Below are 9,688 nucleotides of genomic sequence, written 5' to 3'. Positions count from 1 at the left end.
GTTTAATAAGCTGGGAAGACAATCCAGGGTCATTAATGTTGCTTTACTTAATCATCATTTCTCTTGCTTGTGGGCACGCTCGGACACACTATTCTATCTTGTTCCTCTCCCTCTTTATTATAGATTATATGTGAAAGATCTATTTTAATGTTGTTACTGTTCTTAAAAAGTTTTCCTTTCATTGTTCATTACTTCTCTTATATTATATTTATTTTCTTTCTTCACTGGGTTATTTTTTCCTTTTACAGTTATTGGGTTTATAGCATGGTGCTTTTCCGAATATGGTTGTAGCTTAGCCAGTAATAATAATAATAATAATAATAATAATAATAATAATAATAATAATAATAATAATAATAATAATAATAATAATAATAATCCAGATGGCTCTCTCTCTCTCTCTCTCTCTCTCTCTCTCTCTCTCTCTCTCTCTCTCTCTCTCTCTCTCTCTCTCTCTCTCTAAAGGATTCCAATAGCAATTTTGCTTATACGCTCAAATGAAGTAAACTGAAAAATTCTTTTTCGAAAAGGCCTTCTTAAATCAAAATTTAAAAGTACGCTTCCTTTCCATTTTACGGAATTCTTGTCGTGAATAAATCCTTTTCAACAGAAATTTAAGATAAAGCATATGGGCCTACGTTTGTTCAGCTTCTGCATTGTCTCATCACTTACATTCCTAGTCTTGCTAAAAACAGGAAATTTTACGTTTAAGGAATTGGTAAGACCAACAGAGCATGTTGTTATGATAACGTTCCGTAAAATTGTATAAATACGTTTAGTACGAAACTCGACCAGGAAACGCTATAAAAACGTCCTTGGAGTAGCGAAGTTCTTCCGCCTCATTTGATTGATTGAATAAAGTTTCCTGAAGTTTTTGGGTCGAATGAGAATGCTGCGTTGCAGCTTATTAATGACCCTTGGACTTATTTACGAATGTTTTTGCGGCATTTGGAATTCAATAGAATTTGCCTTCACGTCCTTTCCTTCCCTAATTATGGCAATCCTCTATAATTATCCCTTCACAGAAAAGGGAAAATCATCTTTAATGGAATGAGGGATTCTGAGAATATGCCGGTATTGCTGGATAAAACAGAATATAATGAAGTATTGAAAGCTTTTACGATTTCACTAAATTCTATGGATAATTTACTGTTCCATTATACGGATTCTGAATAATCGTTTCTGTTTTATTATAAACAACATTAAACACATCAATACCGTATAGGATTGATCTGCAATTATCCCTTTATAACCGTATTTCAGTCAAGTAAAGTCTGTGTCTATGAATAGCCCGACGTAATATCAGTCACCAGTGATGTTCAATGTAATAGTTTGGAAGCCTTTGAAGATATTATGCATTTGATTAATCGTGTTTCGGAACGTTTTATTTTAATTATCCTTGACCACCGGAATTTTGAGTTCCATTTTCTGTTATTATTTCAGCGAAATGAAAAGTATTTTTTACCTTTCATTAATCTGGCTGAGTGTCGTCGATTAAAATTTGATATATATCCGATTTTGAGTCCAGTTCCATTTATGGTTTTCTTTTATATAAAATTTTCTGTTTGCATGCCATAGATTAAAAGAGAAAGAGACAACTTTACTGTTTATTTTTAATGAACATGCAAAGGTCATAAATTAATACACAATAATGTTAAATGTTTATTTGTGTTCAATTGAAATAAACAAATAATTACACAACAATGCTAAACTTTTATTTGTATTCAGTAGAAAGAAATTCTTGGTTAAAGCCTTTGGACAACAAAACCAGATGGCGCATCTGGGTACAGTTGTATCCGAGGAAACTTGATTACTAGTTCCAGCCGACTCTGGATGTCTAAAGATATTATTTTGTCAGTTGTTATAAGCTCGTGTTGATATCCTGTATTTGACTGTCATGATGTGAATCAGGCATTCGATATCCAAAGCTAATCGTGATTGGTTTTTATCAGCTCATAGAGTCGAGTTTCCTGGATTTGCATCAATATTGCAATAATGATTGCATCCTTTGATATCTTAAGTATTGAATGCCTTTTATTATACTGTTTTTCATCAAGTATTTCCTTTTTGTAATTAATAATACAAGTAGTCTATACCGTTAACCGTGGTGTATAATACACTGTAAAATAGAATAACATGAAAGGGACATAGTGTTGCTCGGTTGCTATTGTAAATTATTCTCGATATCATTTGCTTTATGGGATATAGAAAGAATCTTTGGCTTCTGCAAGCTTTCATGTTTCTCATTATTTGTGCATGTAAAGGAATTCCTATTCTAGAGATAACTCATAATGCTAAAATTTTTACCAAAAGCATAATGATTTTCAAAACCATTAACTAAATCTAGCTTACTTTTAAAAGACCACTCATACCGTACACCATTTCAAGTTATATTCACAGGGATTTTATAATGGCTTACCTATAGGCATAAATTAACGGCGGTATCATTGTACATTTGATTGTTTAGTGTTTCTTTGTGAACATCATCCAGACTTATTGGATTTCCCTTCATTTTTACCTAGAATAGCCTCCAAACCTTCTTTGTCCTCTCCTTTTATATGTAAATGATTCTTCCATCAAAATTGTCTTACCCCCCCTTCAAAATAGCCATTAGAAGCTCGTTCTTCAATGTTGGTCTATATATCTTTATAAATAATTCAGAGAAAATAAAAATGGTCCCTTTTCCTAAAAATATTCATAAAACAATCCTATCTTTTAATTTATTACCGTATTTTTATCTCTATCATTTGTTTTAATTTATTTTGATATTGTATAGCAGCAAATGGTACAGTCATTTAGGAATTAATTCAGGTATGTGGATATGAGTACCCTTCAGGAGTTACCAATAAACCCTAGAGACACATCAATCACAGAATCTTAGGTTTTAATCATCAGTAGATCAAGCTCGAATAGGTTTCTATGTGGTCGGTGGGGGAAATAGGATTCAGTTCTTGACTTACTACGAACGTGATGTTTCTACCCACCATCAGTTATAGATTCGATGAAAGCTAATTAATAAACCGGTAAACAGACCGTGTCAAGCAAAGCCTTTATGCATTAATCTCAAACGTATCGCAACCACATGTTCCATTCTCTAACACAATCCACTTTTACACGTTTGGCTTCGCAGCCCCACAAATGTTCTGATATTGCGAGCAAGAAAAGGAAAAGCAACAGAATCAATCACGAAAAAGAGAACGATTTGCAAGAGGGATATATTGTTCCTTCACCCACATTGCCCATGTTCGATTGCAGATACATTTCTCAGAGATGGTTTTTTAAGAAGCTATTTTAATTTCAATAAAGCAGTATTTTTTCTAAATAAAAGTGATTTTTCTATTAAGATATAGAACTACTTTTCTTTACTTTTATTCATTATTTCCGTTATATCGAATAATAAAACACTGAAAGCATCATAATTGAAATATTACATCTAATCTCGAACACCTCAACTCTACCAAGAAGTAAAGAATATCTATTCGGTATTTTCTAATCTTTGTTCAAACTACGCAACCTCTCTCTCTCTCTCTCTCTCTCTCTCTCTCTCTCTCTCTCTCTCTCTCTCTCTCTCTCTCTCTCTCTCTCTCTCTCATGAAAAAGGTTAATTTCAAAACTTGATAGAATTGAATACTTTCTTATTTCACCCCCTTTTCTTAATTCAGTATCACATGCTAGTTTTAAGAGATAGCCTTTTTCAAAACTTGATGTCTTTCGTAAAATTTACATCACACAAAAATGCAATTTAAAAAGCAACACAATATATGGACAAGCATCCTACATAAACAAAAGAAAAGCCAGGTATATGGACTGTTCCTTTTCAATTATATATAAATATATATATATATATATATATATATATATATATATATATATATATATATATACAATATATATATATATATATATATATATATATATATATTTTATATATATATGTATATATATATATATATATATATATATATATATACATATGAGAGAGAGAGAGAGAGAGAGAGAGAGAGAGAGAGAGAGAGAGAGAGAGAGAGAGAGAGAGAGAGAGAGAGAGGGAGAGAGAAACTAAACAAGTTACCATCTTACTGTGTATATCTATAAAAGCCAGATATTTACATTTTGAGTTCCTTTTCAAAATAAATAAATTGTAATTTTTCTATTCGATTCCTCTTTTCTTGTCTTTAATAAGGGATATTCCTCGTCTGCCTATCCTTCGGTGTCATGGGCCAGGAAAATGTTAATCTCTCAATTCGCTATCTCCATTTTATCTCTTTTTCTTTTTCTCTTCTCTCAATCCTCCGTTTGCCAGTTGCTCTCAAGAGAAGGCCATTTTTTATCGCACCGCACGTGCCTTCAAGTCAGGGGATCTTACAACAGCAGAAAATAAATTTAATTTCGTTATTCTTAATTAAATTTTTGTTTGTTTTCAAATGTCCACATGTTTGGGATGATATGTAGAACGGCTCTTTTTGTAATTTTGTAATTGATACACTGTTATAAAAAAAAAAAACCGTAATTTCAATCGGGAATTGACGGTAAAAATATAAATTACGTCTCTCAACCGTTTTTCAGTAACATACTGGCAACTGTAATTTTACCTTACTTTGTTATTATATTTTACGGGTTGTTGACCGTAATATCACTCCTTTACATCAATATATCTGTTTTTAAAACGGTAAAAATCCTGGAATAAATGGTGCCAGAAATTTGCCGTTTTTTAATGCAAATTTTTAACAGTGTAGTATGTATATGGAAGGAAAGCATCTAAATAAACAAAAAGAAATTAGTGTTACATGGTATATTTCTAACAGCTGTGGTCGTTAATCTTGTCAAATATTTCATATCTTAATTTGTGAAATCAGATGTCCTTGTTGCACGGAATTACTGACCTAGGTCTTTAAAGGTAAGGTGAAGGGAGTGTGGCTAGCATTTGCACGCTTAACAATTTTTTGGGAACTTTTTCCTTAATATCTAATGAAACACACCTTTCAACGATAATTTATGCCACATAAAAAAACTAATTATACACACATGGACGCACACATGCATTCACATAAACACACGAACACATAAAGTATGTATACAAACTTGTTTTTACATGTATGAGTGTGTATGATTATAATAAATGAATACAGGTATATTTATCTATGTATTTTTCGATCTATATAGAATGTTCATATATATATATATATATATATATATATATATATATATATATATATATATATATACATATATATATATATATATATATATATATATATATATATATATATATATATATATATATATATATATATGTATATATATATATATATATATATATATATATATATATTTCATATATATATATATATATATATATATATTATATATATATAAATATATATATATATATATACACTATGCATATATATATGTATATATATATATATATATATATATATATATATATATATATATATATATATATACACATATATATATATATATATATATATGTGTGTGTATATATATATATATATATATATATATACATATACATATATATATATATATATATATATATATATATATATATATATATATATATATATATATATGTGTGTGTGTGTGTGTGTGTGTGTGTGTGTGCGCGTGTGTGTGTGCATGTGTCATTTTGGGATATGTTATATTGCATATAGATAAAACCTTTAGAGATTTGGACAACAATGAAACCCAGGAAATCCATTTTTAGTAGTTTCCAACTAAGGATTATTCTCCTATGGTGTCCTCGTCTTTCTTTCCATTCCTTTTATTTTGTATAAAAGAACATGTGTGAATTAGCAATAAACAAACATCTTTACTGCAGCCTTCATCAAACAATTAAAGTTATGTTTATAATTGAATATATATATTACTTGAGATTACTCAAGTACCATATGTGGATGACATCATGGTGAGGGGTAGATGGAGATAGTTTGGGCATGCTCTTCGCGCCCCCCAAGAGAGATTAGTTCACCAAACGTTCAGCTGGACTCCACAGGTCCCTAGAAGAGTTGGAAGATTCAGGCCTACATGGCTGAGGCCTATGAATTCCGAAGTAGGAGATAACGAATGGAGAAGTATTGAATAGAAAGCTCAAGATGGAGACGACTGGCGAAATCTAACCGAGGCCCTTTGTGTCAATAAGCGAAGGAGGAGATGATGATATATTTTACTACCTACGTTATGTGTATCAATAGCCTTTTTGGACAACCCAGAGGTCTTTTAAAGAGCCAATTAACCCATCCATAGTTCATATCATGTACACAAGAACAAGAAACCCAGTCGATTTTACAATAGTTATAACAATATCGTCATATTAATGAAGAAAAATCTATGCAAAAAAAAAATTGTATTATTTCCAGTGTTAAAATGTGAATTTGATTTCGAAAATCATCACAGCTATATAGAAAAGGTTTCTACAAAAGAGTCGCGGAGTAATTAGATATAATTGATGTTCATAAAATTATGTATATATATATATATATATATATATATATATATATATATATATATATATATATATATATATATATATCCGTTTATTTAACGGGTTATGATCCGCCTAAATGGGCGACAGAGTTGAGTCTTACCGAGTAATTATTGCTGTTACAAACATACACGAAAATATGTTTTATCACATGGACAAAATAATTTGTCTTCAGGGAAATAAATTTTTCTTTTGCATACACACACACACACACACACACACACACATATATATATATATATATATATATATATATATATATATATATATACATACATATATATAAATATATATATGTTTATATAAATATTTATATATATATATATATATATATATATATATATATATATATATATATATTTATATATATGTATGTATGTATATATAAATAAATGAATATATATATATATATATATATATATATATATATATGTATATATATATATATATATATATATATATATATATATATATATATATATATATATATATATAGATAGATAGATAGATATTTAGATGGATAGAAAGATAGATAAATAGATGAATAGATAGATAGAAATATATATATATATATATATATATATATATATATATATATATATATATATATATATACATATATATACACACACATATATATATATATATATATATATATATATATATATATATATATATATATATATATATATATATATATATCGATATATATATATATATATATATATATATATATATATATATATATATATTTATATATATATATATATATATATATATATATATATATATATATATATATATAAATATATAACTGTCGTTCGGTCACTAACAAATTAATTAAATAATAGTACAAATAAGTCGAGAATCAATTCTAGATGGTCACATCACAAGAGGTTCCAATAGGGATAAGAATCATCGTCTTAAACCTACGACTTTATAAATTCGTTTCTTTTCGTTTTTCTCTCCATAGAGATCCTTGAAAGCGGCAGTATTGTCAAGATAATGTTCCAGATGTCCCTAGATCGAGTCCCTCGAGTGTCATCAGATACCAGAGTTCTATTTACCACGTTGCGCCTCGCTCTTGAAAAGTGGCTTCAAGTATGACCCCTTGGAAGGGTTGGTGTCAACAATCCTCAACTCTTGAGAAGTACATTCGGAGAATATAACAGCTACATTTCTGTGAGCTTTTTGAAGATATTGTTGGGTTCAAGTTGCTTAGGAATATTCCAACAATGAATTATTGAATAGACGAGTGGATCATGAATATTCAGTAACAATCCGTTTATTTTTATTATTATTCCTTGGTTCATATATCATCTAAAACTCATAACTTGTTATTCTTTCATAATTACACTCTATCATTTCCTTGTTCATAAAAATCTGTTGTTGAGTTTCTCAATTCAACGGGGCTTCACAAATGGAAAATCTTATACTTAATCACGAAGTAATACGTTATCCTCAGCCTTAGTCACACCCAGATTTCCATAATTTAGTAGGATTGAATGAAAGACTTAGGGAAACATGTTCAACATAACGTTTTTCGTTAACATTGTAACTAGACTATCAATAGCTGATAACATACTCGCCGTTAAATCCCTGTATATACAACTTTACTCAAAGCTTACGACGATCCTCTTAAAATGTCTTTTTATCTAAAGGGATGATGATATTTAGCCTTCCTATATTTGAAATCCTTGATAAATGATGTAATCCTGAGATTATAAGGATGAAGTGTTTTTGCTTCACGCTTATCCTTAACGATCACTACTTTCATAGCCATGTTAGTTGCTTTGGTTGTCATTTACATTGCCATCAATACGTACACGTGTTATGTTTAAACCTTTTATTTGTTTCATCCCCTCGAATCCCAGGTATTGTATATCAGTTTTAATTTAAAACCGTTGATTCGTTTCTAGCAAAGGTTTCATTTGTATATATAGCGTCCGGTCAGGAAAATAGTTTTTGATTCAGAGTGTACCATGATGCATTAGTTTGTTTAGATTTACTGAAAAAATAATCCAATGAATATGATAAAAGCACTGCATAGTAATTGAATCCATAGGGTAGTTTTTACTATGAATATTGTTCTTTTATATGAAATGTGATTGCAGTCATTGAACTGAATCTTCTTCTTTGTCTTTATATTTTCCCACTTTTATGTGGGGTCGATGTTTCTGGCCAGAGCTCTCCATCTACCTCTGTCCCACACTTCATCACTGTTCCCTGTACCTCCATTTCCATTACTCTCCTCCCAATTTTAACTATCTTGATTCATTGCTCTTATTTCCTATGTTTCATAGAAACAAAATGCTACGATAAAGAAGGAAACCTTATCCTTCTCACGTCTTGGCCGTTTTAGGAATTTTCTACCATCTCCAAATGTTCTACGCATTTCCAAATCCATAAGGAGGATAAGCAACATAGGTGACAACACATTCCCGGGGAAAACTCTACTGTTCACCCAAAATTCATTTGGTAGGACTCCATTAACATTAACTTTGCACTTGCTATGCTCATGAGCAGACTTAATCAGATTTACATACTTGAAAAGAATTCCACAATAACTCAGGACTCTCCACAAAATTGGCCGGTGCACACTATAAAATGCTTTTTCATAGTCTACAAATGCCATCAAAAATGGATTCCTATATTCTACATATTGCTGTACAACATTTCTCAAAATGAAAATTTGGTCATTACTTCTACCTTTTCTAAATCCTACTTGTTCATCTCTCAGCCTTTCATCAATCTTTCTCTCTAGTCTCTTTGGAATAAGCATACTACTGTATATATTCTTAAGACAACTGACGTAAGAGTTATGCATCTGTAATTATTGCAATCAGTCAGGTCTCCTTTTTTTTGGCCATTTTCACCAACACTTAACTCCCATTCATCAGGTTTTGCCTCTTCATGCCACATTCTGCAAAGTAATTATTCTAGAGGTCACTTCATTTTCTTCCAGTATCATCTCAGCAGTTATTCCATCGTAACCAAGGGCTTTCCTTTTCCCATGTTTTTTTAATGAAAGCTTCGACTTCAAATGCACTGAATTTATTAATGGGCACATCAAAGTCTTCCTCAGGTTCAGGTATATCAATCAAATTATTCTCTTCATGTCTCATATTCATGACTTCACTAAATTGTTCCATCCAACGTTGCCTTTCTTCATCCTTTGTG

Source organism: Palaemon carinicauda, chromosome 18 (genome assembly GCF_036898095.1).
Source record: "Palaemon carinicauda isolate YSFRI2023 chromosome 18, ASM3689809v2, whole genome shotgun sequence".
NCBI lineage: Eukaryota > Metazoa > Arthropoda > Malacostraca > Decapoda > Palaemonidae > Palaemon > Palaemon carinicauda.
This window is presented reverse-complemented; position numbering follows the sequence as displayed.